The sequence below is a fragment of the Myxocyprinus asiaticus genome, chromosome 32 (assembly GCF_019703515.2).
Source record: "Myxocyprinus asiaticus isolate MX2 ecotype Aquarium Trade chromosome 32, UBuf_Myxa_2, whole genome shotgun sequence".
Taxonomy (NCBI): Eukaryota; Metazoa; Chordata; class Actinopteri; order Cypriniformes; family Catostomidae; genus Myxocyprinus; species Myxocyprinus asiaticus.
Window position 1 is genome coordinate 27,200,804 of NC_059375.1, and position 22,585 is coordinate 27,223,388.

Below are 22,585 nucleotides of genomic sequence, written 5' to 3' on the forward strand. Positions count from 1 at the left end.
AAATGAATCCATTGTACTGCAGCTACCGGGTGTCTATAAAGTAACTTAATCCATCCAATAAAAGTATTCCCAAACCCGTACATTTCCAAAATCTTAAAAAGATAATCCCATTCTACCATATCAAACGCCTTTTCTGCATCAAGTGAGATGGCAGTGATCAGAGTCTAATCATTCACCACTGACCATATGATATTGATGAAATGCCTAATGTTATCAGAAGAGCTACGGCCCCAAATAAACCCCACCTGATCTATATGTATAAGAGATGTCATAACTTAATCGGTTAGCCAAACTTTTGACAATATTTTAACGTCTAGCTGGATCAGGGAAATTGGACGGTAACTCTTACACTCACTTGGATCTTTGTCCTTTTTAAGAATCATGTGTCATGGTTGGTGGAAGCTTTCATTCTTTAATGATTCTGTTTAACTTCTAACAAAAGTGGAGCCAGTTCTGTAGCATAAGATCTAAAAAATTCAGCGGCAAAGCCATCTGGCCCCAGAGCCTTGCCTGTAGGCAAGGCCTTAATTACTTCGCCAAGCTCCTCCAAGGTTATCTCAGAATCAAGATAATTTTTTTTGCTCAGCCATCAGTTTATGAAGTTTTAATGGTTCCACAAAGTTTCTAATATCCTCATCAGTAAAGGAAGACGTGGAACTATAGAGATCAAGATAGAATTCTTTAAAAGCATTATTAATATCAATGGCTGAGGTAAATATTTCACCACCTGCAGATTTCACCGAGGGAATGGTAGAAAAAGACTCTCTCTGTTTTATATATCTAGCCAGATGTTTTCCTGCCTTGTCCCCCAACTCAAAATATGACTGTCTTGCCCTGAATAGCCAAAATTCCACCTTCCATGACAAAATAGTATTATATCTGTATTTCAATCGGGTCAATTTTCTGAGGCCATCAGACAACATTTGGCGCTTCAGCTATGCCTTGACACTTTTAATATTCCCTTCCAACTCCACGAGTTCTCGTGCCTTGGATTTTTTGGTGAATGAGGCATACTGTATGATCCGGCCCCTAAGAAACGCCCACAGAGGATACTGAGGACCAGTTGGTCTCCATATAAACATTGATTTCAGCCTTTAACATTTGTTGGAATTCAGGATTTTGCAAAATGGGTACATTAAAGCGGCAACTATATGATTTCCTTTTCTCCATATGTGGCAACACCACTTAACACACCAAGGCATGATCTGAGACTAAAATTTTTCCAATTGAGCAATCAACAACAGATTAAATGAGGGACTTGGATATAAAAAAAACCTAATATATATTCTAGAGTAAATCATATGGACTGATGAAAAAAATGTATAGTCCTTACAGGATGGGTTCAAAAGTCTCCAAATATCTGTAAGACCGAGATTTTTACACATCCTGTGAAGCATCAATGTTGCTCTAGGGGGCTTGCACACTTTTGTTTCACTATGAACAAGGACTGAGTCCATCAAAAGATTAGAATCTCCTCCCAATATTATATCATGAGGGGTGCCAGCGGCTGGAAACATTCCTTCAAGATCTATAAAAAAGCCCTGATCATCAACGTTAGCTGCGTAAATATTAGCAAAAATAAGACTTTGCCCTTGAATTTCTGCTAAAACAATAATGACTCTTCCTAATTTATCTTTAATCTGTTTGAGACATTTGAATTGTAGATGCTTACTTATCAGTGTAATGACTCCCCTGCTCTTACTTCAGCCAGTGCTAAAGAAAACATGTCCACCCCATATCTTCCCAAATTTTTCAGCTTCCTGCGGGGAAAGATGCGTTTCTTAAAGAAACACTATATTATATTTTTACGCTTAAGAAGAGAATAACCTTCCTTTTTTTATGGGGTGCCTCAACCCATTCACATTCCACGTGGAGAGAAACAATCCACTCATATTAACATTTGACATTTTGACATATGAGAAAAAATAGATTGTGTGTCAAAAACAAAATTATAAAGACCACATTCCAACATTACTGCAACAATCAAACCCCGAACTTCCCCCAGAACCAAACAAACAGAAAAAAGAAAAATGTGCTCATTAATCCCGCGCACATCCCTCTAAACTCAAACAGTCCATGTACGCCTACGAGAGCCCCTGCGACAATTTTGCCGTCAGATTGCTCAAGTCCGGTGTTTCTATACAAATTTTGTGAGACAGGATTACACAACAAAAGATAATCTATAAAACAAACTCCAGCCAATAGGTGGAATAAACACAAAGAACGTGTAGATTCATCCACAAAACTGTCCCGAAGGTGTTACTTCACAAAACAAACTCCAGCCACTAGGCGGAACCAGCACAAAAAGAGAAAAAAAGGTGCTCAATTTCCTCGGACAGTCAAACGAATGTTCAGTGAGCTCGCCCACTCGGCTGCTACATGAGTGCAACAAATGACCTAATCACTCCAATGTCTTGCTAGAAATACTCCACAAAACAAACTCCAGCCAATAGGAGGCATAAGCACAAAGAGCATGCAGATTCACCCACCAAACTGTCCCGAAGGAGTGTTACACCACAAAACAAACTCCAGCCGCTAGGCGGAACCAGCACAAAAATAAATAAATAAGGCACTCAGTTTCCACGAACAATCAAGTGAATGTTCAGTGAGTCGGTTCACTCGGCAGCAACGTGAGTACCACAAAATAACTCACTCACTCCATTGACTTTATGAAGGACATCACATGCTGTGGGCATGTGAATGTTTTATGGCCATCCTTACCATCTATTCTCAATTTGGCCAGGAATATCAGTGCAAAAACGACCTTCCATTGATGTAGTTTTTTGCATTCCTTGCATCACGCTTCTCTCTTGTCGAATTTACAAGTCTGGGAACAAGAAAATGCTGTGGTTCTTCCAAGAAAGCCATCCTTTACTCCTCGCCTCACGTAACACAAGATCTTTATCGGATGATCTCAGAAATTTGGCCAAAATTGATCGGGGCCTGTCTCCTTCAGCGGATCGCCGAGCCAGAACCCTGTGAGCTCGCTCAATTTCTAGTTTATGGCCTGTTATATCAAGCAGATTCAGAAAGAGCCCATCCAGGAATTTCACCATATCCTGACACTCTTCGGCCTCCGGAATTCTGACGATTCGGATGTTATTCCGCCGGCTACGGTTCTCCATGTCCTCCAACTTATCCCAGACACGCTCCAAATCCACCTTGGTCACTAGTGGATTAGCAGATAATTCTCTCTTAGATGACTGCAGATAATCCGTTTCTCGACGTCCCCCACACTTGTAACCACCTCAGAGAATTTAGTCTCCATGGCAGTGCTCGATCAACGTATTACAGCAAGATCCTCCAAGCCAGTAATGACCTTCATCAGCATTACCAACATGTTCAACATCTCTCGCCGAATTTCCCTAATTTCTCCGACCAAATCGGCTCCTTGTCTTCTTCTGGCCTTCTCGGGGGGTGTCAGCTTGAGCACGTAAGTGTCTTTTAATGTCTCCAGAGCCCGAGGATTTTGAATTCTTTGACATATTGTCCCCCTAGAACAGTTATGGAACAGAGTGTATCGATTCTCACCGGTTTATGTCATTAATAGTGTTAAAACTAGCAAAGTGCACAAAGCTCGCCGTTCACACGTCCGAACCTTGCATGGCGTCACGTGACTCAAGTCACAAGTTCTTGAACAAAGGCATATTGCTAAATATAGAAGTCTCTCAGCCTCGCTCTGTCTTTATCAAATATTTATGTCTGTTCTCAGAATGAGGACACCAGCAGGGAACACAGAGTCCAGGCACTCAGCGAGTGAAGCATCCAGGTGTGAGCCCGAGGCACGGCCAGAGAGAGCGGGCTGGGGAAGTGACACTCATGCAGAGCCCTGAAACATGCCAATCCCTTTATCTGCAGTGAACAAGAAGAAAAAGAGAAGGAAGAAGCAAGACATTCCTATCTTATGGTATTTATTTATGTAGCCTACATTATAAGAAATTACTTTTGAGGTACAGGAGCAACAGGATTAACTGCTGTTGTCATTAAATATGAAGTTTGGAAAGGTAAGGGGCAGTTCACACAGGATGCGGTCTTGCATTCACCTGTAGTATTTTTTAACTGTTGGTTTATGTAAGACAGACAACTATCTAGACGTCTATGTACACTCGTACGCTCTCTGAGCACTTTATTAGGAACACCTGTACACCTACTTATTCTTGCGATTGTCTAATCAGCCAATCGTGTGGTAGCAGTGCAATGCATAAAATCACACAGATACAGGTCAGGAGCTTCAGTTAATGTTTACATCAACCATCAGAATGGGGAAAAAAATGTGATCTCGGTAATTTAGACCGTGGCATGATTGTTTGTGCCAGATGGGCTGGTTTGATTATTTCTGTTACTGCAGTTTTCCTGGGATTTTCATGAACAACAGACTCTGGAGTTACTCAGAATGGTGCCAAAAACAAAAAACATTATATTCCATACAATGCACACAGTTTAATCATCCAATACAAATAACTTATACTCAGAATTGATCATTAAGAATTCTGACTGAAAAGAGTTCTTGAACCTATTTAGTTCTAGAACGTCTGCCGGAAGGTAACAGTTCATAACATAAATGAAGTATATGGTATGGATCACACAAAGGGTGACTTTGATCATTGTGATATTTCACTGTATGTTCAATGTCTTGCATTGCATTTTTAAGACACTTTTTTTTCAAGTTATAGGGATAGTTCACCTAGAAATTAAAATTGTGCAATCATTTACTCACCCTTGTGTTATCTAAAAGCCTGTATGATTTTCTTTCTTCCATGGAACGCAAAAGCTGATATTAGGTAGAATACAACAGTCACTTTCACTTTTGTCATATTGGTTTGGAACAACATGACAGTGAGTAAATGATAACAGAATTTTTAATTTTAGGTGAACAGTTCCTTTAACAGAAGTTCAAATTTTAAAGCAAGAATGTGGCATGTTTGAATGGCTCTTAAAGGGATAGTTCACCCAAAAATTAGAATGATCTCATCATTTACTCACCTTCATGCTGTCCCAGATGTGTATGACTTTATTTCTTCTACTGAACACAAACAAGGATTTTTAGAAGAATATCCCAGCTCTGTAGGTCCATACAATGCAAGTGAATGGTGACCAGAACTTTGAAGGTCAAAGAAGCATATAAAGGCAGCATAAAAGTAATCCATAAGACTCAAGTGGTTAAAGGCATATTTTCAGAAGCGATATGATCAGTGCTGGGTAGTAACAGATTACTTGTAATTGGATTAAATTAAATTTTAAAATACTCATAATCAGACTACAGTTTCTTTTTTATAGATTACATAATAACAAGGCAATGGCAGTAAATTGTTAATTATTTATTGATAATTTTCATATCAATACCATCATATTCTTACCCTGAAGCGCAATAAACTCACAGAAGAACATTTTGAGCATGTGCTCATTTTATGTTACAACAGTAAGATATACACCTCAGCTAAGGAATAGGTGATGGACTATTACTAAGTAGTAAGGGTTAAAAGTTAGTGTGTCAGAGATTTGAGCTGTTAGCTTTGACCTAGCAATTTCATTGTTGTTGATTTCAGGTTTATTACTGTTTGTTCATGTAATGTTTCTATTGTTTTATGCACTTAATATGAACTAGATATGTTTTTAAAAAAATCGTTATTATTTCTTACTACCTCATCAATGGTGTGCAGCTCACACACTGAACTTAATTGTTTCAAAGAATCTAGTGGATGCCATCTCTAATGGTCCTGCCCATAGGGTACACAATAGTTCAACTGCAAAATGTGCAGCAATATGGAACAAAGCCCATCTCTCTACTGTTGCTGCTGATGCAGTGGAGTCCACTGTATGAAACCTGACAAAAACTTGACATGACTGTTCCTTGTGTGGCCTCAGTGAAACTCTGCTGTTTTAAAATATTCTGCTCATTTAGAATTTTCTTGCAGTTTAAAGGATAATGTTTCAGTGTTTTTAGATGAAAACTTTGACCCAGGCAACATTGTTGCTTTTGATTTTATGGTCATTCATTTTGGTTCATTTTATGATCATTTTATGTTGATTTTATAGTCATATAGTCTCAGTGTTTCGAATTATAAACTTTGCTGTTAGATTTAATGTTTATTTAATTCATGTAATGTTTAATGCACTTCTTAAAAATGTCATAATGTGCTCTTTTTTTGAGGCGTTTTTTGTTAGTAATGAAGAATGGAATACATTTTCTTCCTCTTTGTACTTTTATGTTAAAATAATTATCCTACTCAAATGCATGTGACATAAAATAAAATAATGAAATTAATCCAAAAGTAATCAGATTAGATTACATTAATGATTGCATTTTTGTCATGTAATTTGTAATCAGTACCTGATTACAATTCACAAGTAATCCACCTGGCACTGGATATGATAGGTGTCGGTGAGAAACAAATCAATGTTTAAGTCCGTTTTTACTATAAATCTCCACTTTCACTTTCAAATTCTTCTTTTGTTTTTTCCGACACGCATTCTTTGTGCATATCGCCACCTACTGGTCAGGGAGGAGAATTTATATTTAAAAAAATGACTCGAATATTGATCTGTTTCACACCCACATCTATCATATCACTTCTGAAGATATGGATTTAACCACTGGAGTCATATGGATTACTTTTATGCTACCTTTTATATGCTTTTTGGACCTTTAAAGTTCTGGCCACCATTCACTTGCATTGTGAGGAACTACAGAGCTGAGATATTTTTCTAAAAATCTTTGTTTGTGTTTAGCAGAAGAAAGTCATACACATCTGGGATGGCATGAGGGTGAGTAAATGATGAGAGAAATTCCTGAACAATGCACAGGTCTGTCTGTTTGTCCACTTACTCTCTTTCAGATGACTGTGGATAAACCTCACCAATTGCAAATATTGAGTGAAATAAAAAAGTGAAATATTCACTTTAAACATTGGTGGATATAGTTACCAAAATTACTTATAATATTAATTCCTTGATTAAACATGGGTTTCCATGCAGTTGCATGCTCTGAGTTTCCTCTCCTCTTTTTAAGTGCGCCTTGCTGCACACAGATATGGGTTACGAGATGCTGCAGAGGGAGAAGACTGGACCCTCTTTTGGACAGACTGCTCTGTCTCACTAGATAGGTTCATGGCTATGAAGTGTTACCAGGTGTTCATCCTTCTCTTGTTTGGAGTACAATTCATTTTCATTTTCGCTTCAATTGCCCCCACACAGAAAATCAACTATTTTCCTGGCATGAATGAAATCTGCAGGAAGGACTTGCTTGCACGAAACATGAACAGAATGTTGGAACTATTCCCAAAGGAGGAAAAAAAAAATTCCTCACACATAGAGCCTCCCTGTAGAGTCTCTTTAGGTTCAATCTTTTCAATTTTTTGGGGTCTAAAATCAAAGTTATCTTTTTCATCTCCCTCTCTCGATGTTCTTCAGTTATAGTGATTTCCAAGCCTATAGCAGAGCCAAAAAGCACAAGACTTACATATGCAAGCCAGACTCAGGTTGCCAACATCCACTAAATTACCTCTATACTTTCAAGAAACTGTTGTATGTTATATCATAATGCCACAAAATTCCCTTAAAGATTTCCTGTAAACAAATGGAAGGAGTTTGAGTATTTCTTATTGCCTTTATTTCTATAGCCTTTCATCATTGATGGGTTCAAGTTTGACCTGCGCATCTATGTGCTAGTAACCAACTGTGACTCCTTCCCTGTCTTCATCTACAATGAAGGACTAGTCCATTTCTGCACCTCTCAATACAATGAGCCAACTAGCAACAATTTGGTGAGACGCTATAAACACACATTACATTTTTTTTTTTTTTATCTTTTCATGCAACTTGTCATCTACAGGAGGATGTTTGCATGCACTTAACTCACTATGCCACCAACAAGCATAGTGAAAACTTTGTACGAGATGAAGATACAAGCAGCAAATGTTAATCTATGTGTTCTTTGATTTGGTGTTCATCTGTTGTTCTTGGAAACTGTGTAGAAGTTTTTTTTTTCTTGCCATTTTTTCCTGATAGGAAGCTCTCCAGCTTCAAGAAGCACGTGGAAGCATGAGCTATGATACAGAGAAGATATGGGCAGACATTGAAGATGTCATCATTAAGACTCTAATATCAGCTCAACCCATTCTCAAATACAATTACCACACTTGCTTCCCCAACCATGCATCTGGCAGCGACTGCTTTGAGATCCTAGGCTTCGATGTGCTACTGGACCATCGTCTTAAACCTTGGCTTCTGGAGATTTGGGCTCCTTTTGAGGGTTGTTTTTGTGTTTTTCATAGCATTTTTGGTAACACTTTACAATAAGTTTCTACTTGTTAACATTAGCAAAGGAATTATGCTCTGACGCTTTCTGCCTGTCAATCACTTTGCGTGTTTTCGTAGTATTGTAGTTGCAGCGAATAATTGAGGCTTAATGCCATTTTCATGCCATGTTGTTCATTACAGTTGTCAGTTGAGGGTGCTATTTTGCTGCTGTTGTTTTTGACAACCGCTTCTGCTCTGTGTCAGTCTCAAAAAAGCTAATTTGTTATCTTTGGAGTGCCAAGTTTTGGAAAGAGGGGGTGTGGCTAATCCAGAAATTCCAGAATGGCTAAACTCAATTACAGCACCTTTAACTAACAATATTTTTGACTGCATTTAATAATCCTGATTAATGTTTATTTATAAAAATATTATTGTTAATTGTTTGTTAGTGTATACAACTTTTAATTTAAAAAATGTAGGTTAATAAGTGCAGAATTGTTCATTGTAAATTCATGTTAACTAATGTAGTTATCTAATGTTATCTGTCTAATACAACCACATTTTTAACAGACCACCCTAAGTTAGATCATTTTTAATTACCTCTGACTTCTTGATAAAACTAAAGCTAAGTGACTGACATTCTCATACTAGCTATATGCCTGATATGCACATTGCCATCTTTGAAGCTGTGTGTTTAGGTCAACCATTCCCCCAGCATCACCACAGATTCCCGTTTGGACTGGGACGTGAAGGACGGCTTACTGAATGATAATTTGGTGCTGATTAACCTGGGGGCATGTGGCCACAGGAAGATAACAGAGGAGGAGAGGCATTGGGTAAAAGAGAGACTCCAGCAGAACCATTCTAGAGAGGCCAGGTACCACACAGCACAGAGACAGACCCGTACTTAAACATTTGGGATTTTTTTTTTATATAAAAAAAGAAAATTCTGTCATCATTTACTCCCTCTTATATATTCCGTGGAACACAAAAGGAGGCTTTTGCACATCTAAAATGTGTACGATTTTGCCAACTTCTCATGAGGTCAGGTTGGGTAGGCAGAATGTTAGCCTCACTCACCATTCACTTTTATTGTATGGTAATGAATGGTGACTGAGGATAACATTCTGCCTAGCATCTCCTTTTATGTTCCACAGAAAATAAATCATATTTGGTTAAGAACAACATAAGGGTGAATAAATGAAAACAGAATTTAAATTGAGTAAACCCTCTCTATTTAATTGTCTACTTTACTCTATAAAACGTCAGCACACATATTTCTCCAGAGGCTTGGAAGAGTTACTGCTATGTGTGTTGTGTGTTATAAGGAGTGAGAAGCTTCGCCAGTCACAGGCTGCTAGTTTGGAGCAGATGCAGAGGTATGAGGCAAAACACATGGGTGGATTCAGATGGATCTTCCCTCGAGAGGGAGGGGAAAAATATGACAAGTATTTTCAACACAGCAGCTCTCTCTTCCAGGAGACTGCAGCCTCCAAAGCCAGGGAGGAGTGTGCCAGGTATACACAAATGGCCTACATTTATTGATGACTAAAACAGTTACAGTTACACTTAATACACTTACAGAAATACAGTTACACTTAATTTTAGACAGCAGCAATATAGGTGAGGAAATGTTTATGCAGGGCTGTTTCTGAGCATATGGGGGCCCTAAGTGAATTCCTGCCTGAAGGCCCCCCTCAACCACCCAAGAATGAAATGTGTTAATTACACAAAATGCAAAAACATAAACAAAAAAATTACAATAAATTACCAATAAGTAAGTATACAAATTAAGTAATGACTATAAATAACAATAAATAACTATATACAAAAAATTCAAAACTTATCTTGCTTTGTGTGGGCCCCTGGTGGCTCGGGGGTCCAAAGTGGGTGATTATACCACTTAATCTAGAAACGACCCTGATTTTATGCAAAATATGTAGGTAGGCAGCAGCTGCAGGACTTGCGTTTGAAGCAGGAACAGAAAGAACAGGATAAGAAGGGGTCTTCAAGGTGAATCTGCTGGAGAAAGAGCAAAACCAAGAAGAATTCCAGTTCAGCCCACACACCTTAATCCTTATAATCCTAATTCTGTGAGTCTTTTCAATTTAGCATGCATGTTTTTTATACGCCTTAACCTGTTTAATCCCAAATTTTTCCCAGCTGAGTGAGCCCATGTATTTTACTCCTTGGATAGCCCTTGGAAAAAAACGGTATGCCTTTTCTAGAATTGTATTTTAACATTACATTTAAATTTGACTTTAAAATATGAAATTTTCCTTTAAGATTTTTCAAGTAAATTATTGGGACTTTAAACCCTTAAATACCTCGCTTGTGTCAGGATGTGTTCCAGAGGAGTTAAAGACTGCGATAGTTCAAACGCTTCTGAAGAATTCCTCATTACACCTTTCGGTTGCTAAGAACTATAGACCAATCTCAAAATTATCTTTCATCTAAAAAATTATAGAGAAAGCAGTAGTGAAGCAACTGTTGGAGGTAGTGAAGGATAACAATATTTTTGAGAAATTTCAGTCATGTTTTAGAGAAAATCATAGTACAGAAAACAATGATTTATTGATGGCGGAGGACGCTGGAGAGTGCTCCATTTTAGTGTTGCTTGATTTAACTGCAGCATTTGATACAGTTGATCCTTCAGAGTTTTAATTTATACATTAAAGAGATGGGTGGGAATATCTGGGGTGGCTTTAGACTGATTTGTTTCCTATTTGTCAAATAGGAAATTTGTAGTGTCTGGTGGGATTATCCCTGTTAGGGTATAAAACAGAGGTTGTCGTAATCAGTCATGATTCTAAAAAAAATCAGATTGAGTCAGCACATAATTATGTGGTCCCAAATATTCAGCAGGTGGTGAGAAATTTGGGCGTCTATTTTGACACAAATTTAAATTTTGAAAATTACATCAGGAAGTTAGTTCAGTCTTGTTTTTACGAGTTAAGGAACATTTCCAAGATGAGAGATTTTGAGTTTTAGGGTTACAGAGTAGCTTATTCATGCTTTTATTTCACCTCGCCTAGATTATTGTAATGCACTGTATTCAACTTTAAATCAACGCACTTTAGCACGGCCAGAATCAGTGCCGAATGCTGCGACTAGACAATTGACATGAACTAGGTCGAACTTTTAATCATATTACTCCAGTTTTAGCTTTTTTGCATTGGTTACTAATTAATCTTAGGGTTGATTTTAAGATTTTGTTAATTACATATAAAGCATTACATGGTTTGCCATCAGAATATTTAGCAGAACTTTTAAGACCTTACAAAATAGTTAGACCTCTTAGATCTTCTTATCGTGAACGGTTAGCTGTTCCAAGATCCAGATACAAAACTAAAGGTGATTGAGCGTTTGTAGTGAAGGCCCCATGATTATGGAACAGCCAGCCCTGGGATATTAGATCTGTTGAATCTGTGTCTGTAACTGCAACCGGTGGGAAAAATGTGTTATAAGTAAGTGTTATACAGTCATTTTGCTCAGTTGCTCAATAGCTTTTCTTTTTCTTTCTTTTTTTTTTTTTTTTTAAACTATCAAGCAGTTCTGGGAGAAAAAGTGAATGGCACACCAAGAATAACTGCATATTTATTTTTTTACCTTTGTTTTATTCATTATAATAATACTTTGAAATCTGCAATTTTATAATGGGAGTAGCATATTCATAAATGGGTCTCGGTGTTTTCCCACCGGTCACAATTATGACCACCTACATGTTTACTTGTCCTGTGAGCATGATTTATATGAGGCCGAGCAATCTTATTAATAAGTCAAAAATAGACCCATTAAACAAGATATGTACAAAATATGGTAGTTGTAAGTGTATCATGACAGGTTTTATTTGCTTCCTTTTTTGGAGTTTTGACACCTTTAAAGGAGCACAGTAGAATTAAATGGTTGTGGTCATGTGACTTTGCATCACTCCTGTAAAGAATTTCACATGAAATCAAGACAGTCTGCACCATCATTTGTAATAAACTCTTTTTAGACCCTTCAAATTTAAAACAATATTTTGGTCACAATTGTTACTGGTGGGATTAAATGGGTTACATATAAAAAATATATATTTTTAAATTATTTTGAATTGTATTTATTTATTGATTGATTTTTTTTTTATTGATTTTATTAAAACAATGGACTATTATTTTAATATGTGCATAACTGCGTGCCTTGTATAATGGAACCTTCTTTGCTTGACTAAACATACAGTTCCATTGACCTTCCACCAGAGGGAGCCTGTTGTCTATGTTTGATTAGCACCAACTCTTAAAGAACTTGTAATTTATTAATTTCATGTGGTGGGTGGGATTTATTTCTCTAGCTGCCAACTATGTTGGAGCATCCTCCTTTGAGGGGAGGGACACCTGTTGCTCTTGACCTATTAGAGGAAGTGGAGGCAGAGAGAGTCAGTGAGCTTCACCAAAGAGGGACTCTGCTGCTGAACATGGGTGTGGTTAACCAGGTGTACCAGCTACTTCAAAGTGCCAATAACCCTAATGAACCAATCAACCACTCACATGAACAGTGCTTTCCCCCACACTGTAGACATGAGCACAAGGTATGTAAAAAAATCAAATAAAAAGAGGTGGAAAATGTTAGGGAAATAGTTGAGCAAATTGCCTGCAATGATTCTTAAATACAGGGACAAAACAGAAAAACTAATTGTTTGTGTCAAGGAATTCTTTTGAATTAATCTATTCAACATGTTCAGAGATATTCACCTATATTTAGCTGCAACTTCCTGTTACGTTTTATATCAAAATGTGTTTTTGCCCTGCCTATTTTTTTAAAGGAATATTCCGGGTTTAATACAAGTTAAGCTCAATTGACATCATTTGTGGCATAATGCTGATTAATGTAAAAAATTAATTACGACTTGTCCCTCTTTTTTTCTTTCTTTTTTTTTTTTTTTAAAGAAAAAGCAAGAATCGGGGTTACAATGAGGCACTTACAATGGAAGTCAATGGGACCAATTTTTGAAGGGTTTAAAAGGCAGAAATGTGAAGCTTATAATTTTTTAAAGCACTTACTTGAATTCTTCTGTTAAAACTTGTGTACTATTTGAGCTGTAAAATTATTTATATCATAATTTTACAGTCGTTTTAGGGTTGTAAAAGTTATAAAAGGCTATAACTTTACCACACTGAAATCATGTTAACATACATATTGTTTATGTCTTGTGGCTATACTTTTGAAACAGTATTTTAACGTTCAAAAATTGTCCCCCATTCACTTCATTTGTAAGTGCCTCACTGTAACCCAGATTTATTATTATTATTTATTTATTTTATGAAAAGGAGGGGCAATATTCATGTTTGTGGTAATCAGTATTATACCACAAATGCTCAAGTCAAAGTCATTTGAGCTTCACTTGTTATGAACCTGGAATATTCCTTTATTATAATAATTGAATAATATAATAAAAAATAATGGGTCAAATATTTGAGTCCACAGGATGGTGGTTTTAAACTAATATATATATATATATATATATATACAGGTGCATCTCAATAAATTAGAATGTCGTGGAAAAGTTCATTTATTTCAGTAATTCAACTCAAATTGTGAAACTCGTGCATTAAATAAATTCAATGCACACAGACTGAAGTAGTTTAAGTCTTTGGTTCTTTTAACTGTGATGATTTTGGCTCACATTTAACAAAAACCCACCAATTCACTATCTCAAAAAATTAGAATACATCATAAGACCAATAAAAAAAACATTTTTAGTGAATTGTTGGCCTTCTGGAAAGTATGTTCATTTAATGTATATGTACTCAATACTTGGTAGGGGCTCCTTTTGCTTTAATTACTGCCTCAATTCGGCATGGCATGGAGGTGATCAGTTTGTGGCACTGCTGAGGTGGTATGGAAGCCCAGGTTTCTTTGACAGTGGCCTTCAGCTCATCTGCATTTTTTGGTCTCTTGTTTCTCATTTTCCTCTTGACAATACCTCATAGATTCTCTGTGGGGTTCAGGTCTGGTGAGTTTGCTGGCCAGGCAAGCACACCAACACCATGGTCATTTAACCAACTTTTGGTGCTTTTGGCAGTGTGGGCAGGTGCCAAATCCTGCTGGAAAATGAAATCAGCATCTTTAAAAAGCTGGTCAGCAGAAGGAAGCATGAAGTGCTCCAAAATTTCTTGGTAAATGTGTGCAGTGACTTTGGTTTTCAAAAAACACAATGGACCAACACCAGCAGATGACATTGCACCCCAAATCATCACAGACTGTGGAAACTTAACACTGGACTTCCAGCAACTTGGGCTATGAGCTTCTCCACCCTTCCTCCAGACTCTAGGACCTTGGTTTCCAAATGAAATACAAAACTTGCTTTCATGTGAAAAGAGGACTTTGGACCACTGGGCAACAGTCCAGTTCTTCTTCTCCTTAGCCCAGGTAAGACGCCTCTGACGTTGTCTGTGGTTCAGGAGTGGCTTAACAAGAGGAATACGACAACTGTAGCCAAATTCCTTGACACGTCTGTGTGTGGTGGCTCTTGATGCCTTGACCCCAGCCTCAGTCCATTCCTTGTGAAGTTCACCCAAATTCTTGAATCGATTTTGCTTGACAATCATAAGGCTGCGGTTCTCTCGGTTGGTTGTGCATCTTTTTCTTCCACCCTTTTTCCTTCCACTCAACTTTCTGTTAACATGCTTGGATACAGCACTCTGTGAACAGCCAGCTTCTTTGGCAATGAATGTTTGTGGCTTACCCTCCTTGTGAAGAGTGTCAATGATTGTCTTCTGGACAACTGTCAGATCAGCAGTCTTCCCCATGATTGTGTAGCCTAGTGAACCAAACTGAGAGACCATTTTGAAGGCTCAGGAAACCTTTGCAGGTGTTTTGAGTTGATTAGCTGATTGGCATGTCACCATATTCTAATTTTTTGAGATAGTGAATTGGTGGGTTTTTGTTAAATGTGAGCCAAAATCATCACAATTAAAAGAACCAAAGACTTAAACTACTTCAGTCTGTGTGCATTGAATTTATTTAATACACAAGTTTCACAATTTGAGTTGAATTACTGAAATAAATGAACTTTTCCACGACATTCTAATTTATTGAGATGCACCTGTATATATATGAACATGGGTGGGTGTTGCTTTACTGTAACTTTTTAAGTCAATTTAATTCATCTTTCTGTTTCGGGAATTTAAATTGAATATTGTACTTTCAATCAACTTGAACACAAACATTTCTCTCAACTTAATAACTAATCAAATATTTTAGTGTCAGTTAAAGCGTAATTTCGCGTTATGGATAACGCGTCTGACGTTTAGTCTGACGTCATGACGCACGAGCTTGCCTGTATCCAATTTTTCACCTGCTGTTTGTCCGCCATTTTTGCTGCAGCGATTCGGATGAGAGGTAGGTTGGATCTTTCGTTTAATTTATATATTTGATAAATCAGTGTTTCACCATGGGTTTCTGAGGTTTATGAGTTGACTAACGTCTTTTGTGGACACATGCTAACAGGAAGGGTTCAATGGCAGCCGGAAGTACCTGCCAAAATAACCGGAAGTGGCTCGTCGTTGGAACAGCCAATCACTCGTATGCTTGAGGGGAAGTAGTTTCTTCCTCCATAATAAAAGCACCAACGTTATATTTGCTGAAAGCGCTAGCAAAAATGTACAGTTACACATATTTCAAATAAAACCATGCTTCTGCAATGTCGTCTTTGGTTTACTTAATTTATTTTGTTTTTGTACAATCATTGGGGATTGTCATATGACTGGCATAACAGCTTTAATTGAGGGCTTGTTTAACGCTAATAAAAAAAATATGCAGCTTATGGAAAGTGTTGACAACATTTCTGAATATCTTTTGTATGAATGGTTATTTTATGCCCATAACATCGTTGACAGTTTTAGCTATTTGCTAGTATACTTATAATGCATTGTTTTATTGCATATGAGCCATTTATTAAGCAGATCTTGGTTAAGTTAAATGCCATCATGCACACCATTAACAGCCTAGTTTGTTTTGATGGATAATGTGATTACCCGAGTTGTTTTAAGTTGCTGTAGTGTACTGTTTCAGTTGTTATTGTGGTGTAATTTAATGTTAGATGAAACGACAAAAACACAGTGAAGATACAGACTTTCTGTATGCATTATTCATGATGTTGTCAAATATTATATGTGGATGCTACTCATTTGTGTAGTTTTCAATACAACTCAAATGCACAAATACGTTTGACAATAATGATAAACCAACACTGAAATATTTTCACTGGATTATAAAACAGTCCACATCTTTCCTGAATCTGAGCATAGTTGAGCCAACACCACCTTTTACAAGACAGATAGAGTCCCATTATTTTGTTATTTTGGTAATAACTTAAAATTGTCAAAATACTACTGCTTTTTGCCTTTGGGGACAGTCAAATTAAGCTAAATTATACAGAGAAATAAACCAAAATCAAAAACATTGTTTTCAGTTATCCAAAAAAAAAAAAAAACATTCTTGACATTTGCCTCTCACCACTGCATGTCTTTCTCAAACCATAACAAACAGTATATTAATACTGGGCAGAAATGCTGTGTAATTCTTATGTTGTTTTTATCATATAAAATAGGAATAGCCTTCTATACCTGTTGTCTAAATGAAGTATGACAGCATTTTGTTGTCCATAGATATTTATTTAATTATATATTTTATTATTGCTGTATGCGAACATTTCAAATTCAGTTTCACATTGTGTAAACCAGTAATGTCAAATGATCTAATTCAGAATACAAGACTTGTAATAATGCCCACAGTGCTAACAATATTTAGTCAAATCTTTATACATACGATTAAAGAAATATGTTATAATTATTTTATAACACGAACTCAACCGCTAACATTGACAAATGCCTCTGTTTACTGTTGCCATTCGTTACTCGTTTATCGATTAGCTGCTGTGTCTGTTTAGATGCTAATGATTGGCGGCTGCCAGCAGCAAGTTCTGCCTACTCTTCCGAAAGACATCGGCAGGTAAGTTTTTTTTTTTTTTTTTTTTTATTTATTTATTTATTTATTTATTTATTTTTGCTTAACCCATTCTCCATGCTAACTAAATCGGCAGTGACGTTGTTTAACTGGCTTTTAGGAATTAACTGGCTTTATAGTTTAAAACTAGCGCTAGCTTACGTTAGCGATTTTACAGGTTACCGTTAGTGAACAGTTATTATATCGACAAGTTAATGCATTATATATATATATATATATATATATATATATATATATATATATATATATATATATATATATATATATATATTAGTACTGGAAAAAATTAAGAGACAACTGCAAAATTATCAGTTTCTCTGGATTGACTATTTATAGGTAGGTGTTTGATTAAAATGAACATTGCGTCCTTCACAAAGACGAATCTGCCCAATTCCAGCCTTGCTGAAGCACCCCCAGATCATCACCGATCCTCAACCTGGTCGTCTTATGGTTAGATGGAGACCTGTAGAGGCCTTCAAGCCACAGTGTCTCGCACCCACTGTGAAATTTGTTGTAGGATCAGTGATGATCTGGGGGTGCTTCAGAAGGCTGGAATCAGGCAGATTCGTCTTTGTGAAGGACGCATGAATCAAGCCACGTACAAGGTTATCCTGGAAGAAAACTTGATTCCTTCTGCTCTGACAATATTCCCTAACTCTTTTTTCCAGCAGGACAATGTTCCATGCCACACAGCAGGTCAATCAAGGTGTGGATGGAGGAGTACCAGATCAAGACCTTGTCATGGCCAGACCAATCGCCAGACCTGAACCCATTGAAAACCTCTGAAATGTGATCAAGATGAAGATGGATGGCCACAAGCCATCAAACAAAGCAGAGCTGCTTCAATTTTTTTTGTGCCAGGAGTGGTATAAAGTCACCCAACAGCAATGTGAAAGACTGGTAGAGAGCATGCCACGACGCATGAAAGCTGTGATTGGAAATCAGGGATCTTCCACCAAATATTGATTTCTGAACTCTTCCTAAGTTAAAGCATTATGTTGTTTATAAATTAATATGTACTTGTTTTCTTTGCATTATTTGAGGTCTGAAAACACTGCATCTTTTGTGTTATTTTGACCAGTTGTCATTTTCTGCAAATAAATGCTGTAAATGACAATATTATTATTTGGAATTTGGGAGAAATGTTGTCATTACTTTATAGAATAAAACAAAAATGTTCATTTTACTCAAACACATACCTATAAATTTTGCAGTGGTCTCTTAATTTTTTCCAGAGCTGTGTGTGTGTGTATATATATATATATATATATATATATATATGTCTTCTCTTTACTGTTGTACATGAAACTGGTGTTGAGCGGGTAGAATTCAATGAAACTGTCAGCTGAGGACATGTGAGGCATCTATTTCTCAAACTAGAGACTCTGATGTACTTATCCTCTTGTTTAGTTGTACATCTGGCCTTCCACATCTCTTTCTGTCCTTGTTAAAGCCAGCTGTCCTTTGTCTTTGAAGACTGTAGTGTACACCTTTGTATGAAATCTTCAGTTGTTTGGCAATTTCAAGCATTGTATAGCCTTCATTCCTCAAAACAATGATTGACTGATGTGTTTCTAGAGAAAGCTGTGTTTGATATAATGGCAAGTGATTTTCTAGTACTCAAGGATAAGGTGTTGCAGTGATGGCTGCTGGAAATGGGGCCTGTCTAGATTTGATCAAAAATGACTTTTTCCAAAAAGTGATGGTGCTGTTTTTTTACATCAGTAATATCCTGAATATACTTTGTGATCAGTTGAATGCCACTTTGGTGAATTAAAATACCAATTTCCTTAGCACCAGTCATCTTCTAATCTTAGGAAGGCTGCAGGTGCTCAGTGGATACCTTGTACAAGTGAATAGATTTTTTGCGTCCTCTGTCTTTTGGTTATTTTTTTCATATCATAAAACTAAAGAAGGAATTATAAATGGAAAATAACACTTCTCTTTCTTTATTCCTATCTGCATTACAGTAAATGGCTCTTTCAGTTGGCATCAGGGCAGTATGAGCTCCTCTTTGGCTGAGTGGAGAGCGAGAACCTCAATGTTAGGAGTGCCTTCACACGTTCCAGGGCGTCTGCAGGTGACACGTTGTTCCGTGACCCCAAAGCATTGTACATCATTTCCACCATCGGCGTCGCCAGGTCATTTTTCCGGGGCTTCAGCCCCGAATGTTTTGACTGTAGCCCAGAATGTAATTTTAAATGTAGGCTACGTAATAATATTGCTACCCCCCCACCTCTTCAAGCCCTAGAAACGCCCCTGATTTCCACCCCTGCTCCCCTTGTCCCAAGGCCGCACCTCTCCCACACTCTTCGCAGGGCCCCTCGCAGAGTCGCCCCACATGAGCACGGCTACTGATACCGGACTTGTCGTTGCTCAACATGACCAAATGCTCAACAGTGAATCACAGATGTGAAAACTTAAATTGTGCATTAACTACATGTCTTCCATACTGGAAATTTAAAATGCCTCTCTTCTATGATCAGTTTAAATAAAAGCCATTTCTCAGTATTGGGAATTTTGTGTTTGTTTTTAATTTGGATACAGCTACAAGGTCTTGAAATGTGATTTTGGACAATGCAATGGACTGGTGCCTCCTGTAAGTAACCACATGGTTTTGTATGCGTCCTTTAATTTGATACGAGACTTGAATGAATGACTTGAATACATATTAATGTAAACAGGCGTTATTCTATCTTTATACTTTATACAGCATTTGTAAGCTGAAATGTTCTCTTTTAAAGTGTTACACTGAGCCAATGTGAGCAAACATTTTGATAAAGCTTCCCTCTTGAAATTTGTATTTTGTTTTATTGTAACTTTTCTGTGCTCATCAGATATGATCGATTTTGCCTGATATTATTTACATCGGATTTGGCAAATAAATGGATAAATAAAGTTTACCCGTTATAAAAAGTAAACAAAATGCCGCCAGATGGGGAAAAATCATTAGCCTATTAGGCCTACAGGGTTCCCAGCCACATATGCTTACTTTTAAATGTTTTTCCATTTCTTGGAAATGTTCTTCCTTTAATACTAATTTAATTTGGTTGGCTTTAAGTTTGCTCGTGTTTCCTCAAGAAAGTAATTAAGACTAATTAAGAGCTAACACGTAAAACTCTTCTACGGCACGTTTCCCCTAAAACACCGCTATGTGGTGTAAAAACATTCGCATAGTAATGAGACCTTCGGACCATTTGTAAGTCCATCCCTTTTTCTCTGAGTTAAAGGTGCACTCAGTAATTTTTTCCTCATTAAAAAAGTTTAACTCCTAAAGACATTAATTGTAATTTTGCAATATATGTAGGAAATCATGACCACTCACATTAAAATGAACACTACATTCACATCAGTAACCTTATAAAAGCTGTTTTATTTTACATGGAGAGGGTCCGCACATGGGGGCTGCCATGTTAGAATCACATGACCAGCTGAATACTACTCGCTTAATCTCAGTAACCGACCTGTTATTTGACACTTTCACACATTGATTAAAGTAATCATGGCTGACTGTAAATACTAAATTTCTATAATGGCATCTGAAACTGAAAACTATTGATTTTAAATGATGCTGCATCCAAGCCACTAGGTGTCAGTGTAAGTCCAAGATGACACAAAGACAAAAGTTACTGAGTGCACCTTTAATGGAGACTAATTGGCACAGAATTAACGACATTAATATAATAAAGCATATAATGCATTTAGATTGGCAACGTCAATGGAGGCTACACTATAAAAAGGTGTTATGATTAACTGGTCTGTGCATTTCACAAAAGTTAACCTTGTATGTAGGCCTTTGATAAGCAAAGCATAATTGCAGTCGAGATACGATATAAGCTAATTATTAAAGAATTATGTTAATTTCACTTTAAATATGTGACCTGCTGCAATAATCCTCTCACACTTACTCCTCCTCTTGTTCTTCCTCCAATGGCAGGTTGTAGAATGGGCGTCTCCAAGTAATCGCACATTGCTTAAACCTAAAACAGATTCACCAAGTGTCTCTCTATGTAGAGATACAAGCTTTACGGAGTTTTTAATTCTTTTATTAATCTAATGCATTTTTCTTTGGCTCTTTTTATTCTGTGTAACTGAGTATTCAAATGTATCTAAAAATCCTGAAAAGGCTATAGCCTACTTATTCGTTTACTACACTCATAACGTCATTCTCGTGTTGGGAATAACGACGTAAATTAAATTGATCTTTAGAGCGCGATTAGCAAAATTATACTTGGCTACTTTTTCAACTGAATAATCTTAAAAATTAATTTATATATTTTTTTGTAAAGTTCCACGTTTGTTGTAATCGAACAAAAACGCAAAAAATAAAAAATAACAATAATAATATTTAAAAAAACATTGATGTAAATGTGATTTCCCTATTCGCGTCCAAAATACAAAGTGGTTGCAGTGTGTTATTTCATCTGATCGATCTGAAAACCTATATATATATATATATATATATATATATATATATATATATATATATATATATATATATATTACAGTATTTTAACCTACAGCTGTAACCTAACGTTATTTTACACAGTTTGGAAAACGCATTGTGTATTAATTTTAATTTACTTTTGGAGTGTATGAAAATTAATTTCTCTCGTTTATACTCAAAAAAGGAGAAAACAAAGTTGAATCCAATTAGCTCTGAACGTTCCACATACCAAATTAGTTGCACATTAAATGCTCATTTTGACTAACATGCACGCCAATATAGACGAATAGCCTATTATAACAACAATATAATATTATCCTATAAGAACACTAATAAATTATTATTTATCTAAAACCTGTGGAAAGCAACCAGGTTATAATTATTAGTATTATTTATTAGCCTATTATTTAAATGCATAAACAATATGCTAAGAAATAATAATTATAATTATAACCTGGTCGCAATAATCATTTTAAAAGGTCGCTTTTTACAGGTCCTGGAGAAATAAAGGTTTAAATAGAAACAGAATTTGTTCGCTTAATTACGCTCAATTTCGCGTGATGTAATAGCGCATACAATGGATGCAGTAAAATTTAATTAGTTGCTTGTCTGGTTGTAAAATAACTGTGGAAAATTAAAGCAACTGCGGTATGAAAATATCTTGCAGCTGTTTGGCTATGGTTTCTCATTATCTATAGAAAATTACCTTTTCCCCATCAAGCTGCAAAGTGAAAGGGGGAAAAAATCATTAAATAAATGAAACTTATGTTCTAAATGTTTGGATTTTATTCGATGATACAAAATAGTATTCATGCAAATAAAATCGATTAAATGTAATCGGTTAATATTTGTGTGTATGAATCCATTAAGATCAATTTATTATAATCGGAAATC

At 36.5% G+C, this 22,585-nt stretch overlaps 1 pseudogene; it reads left to right on the plus strand.

The window, feature by feature from the left end:
• The first annotated feature begins 3,713 nt into the window (after positions 1–3,713).
• Positions 3,714–13,353, plus strand: LOC127423208 (tubulin polyglutamylase ttll6-like; annotated as a pseudogene).
• The last annotated feature ends 9,232 nt before the right edge of the window (positions 13,354–22,585 follow it).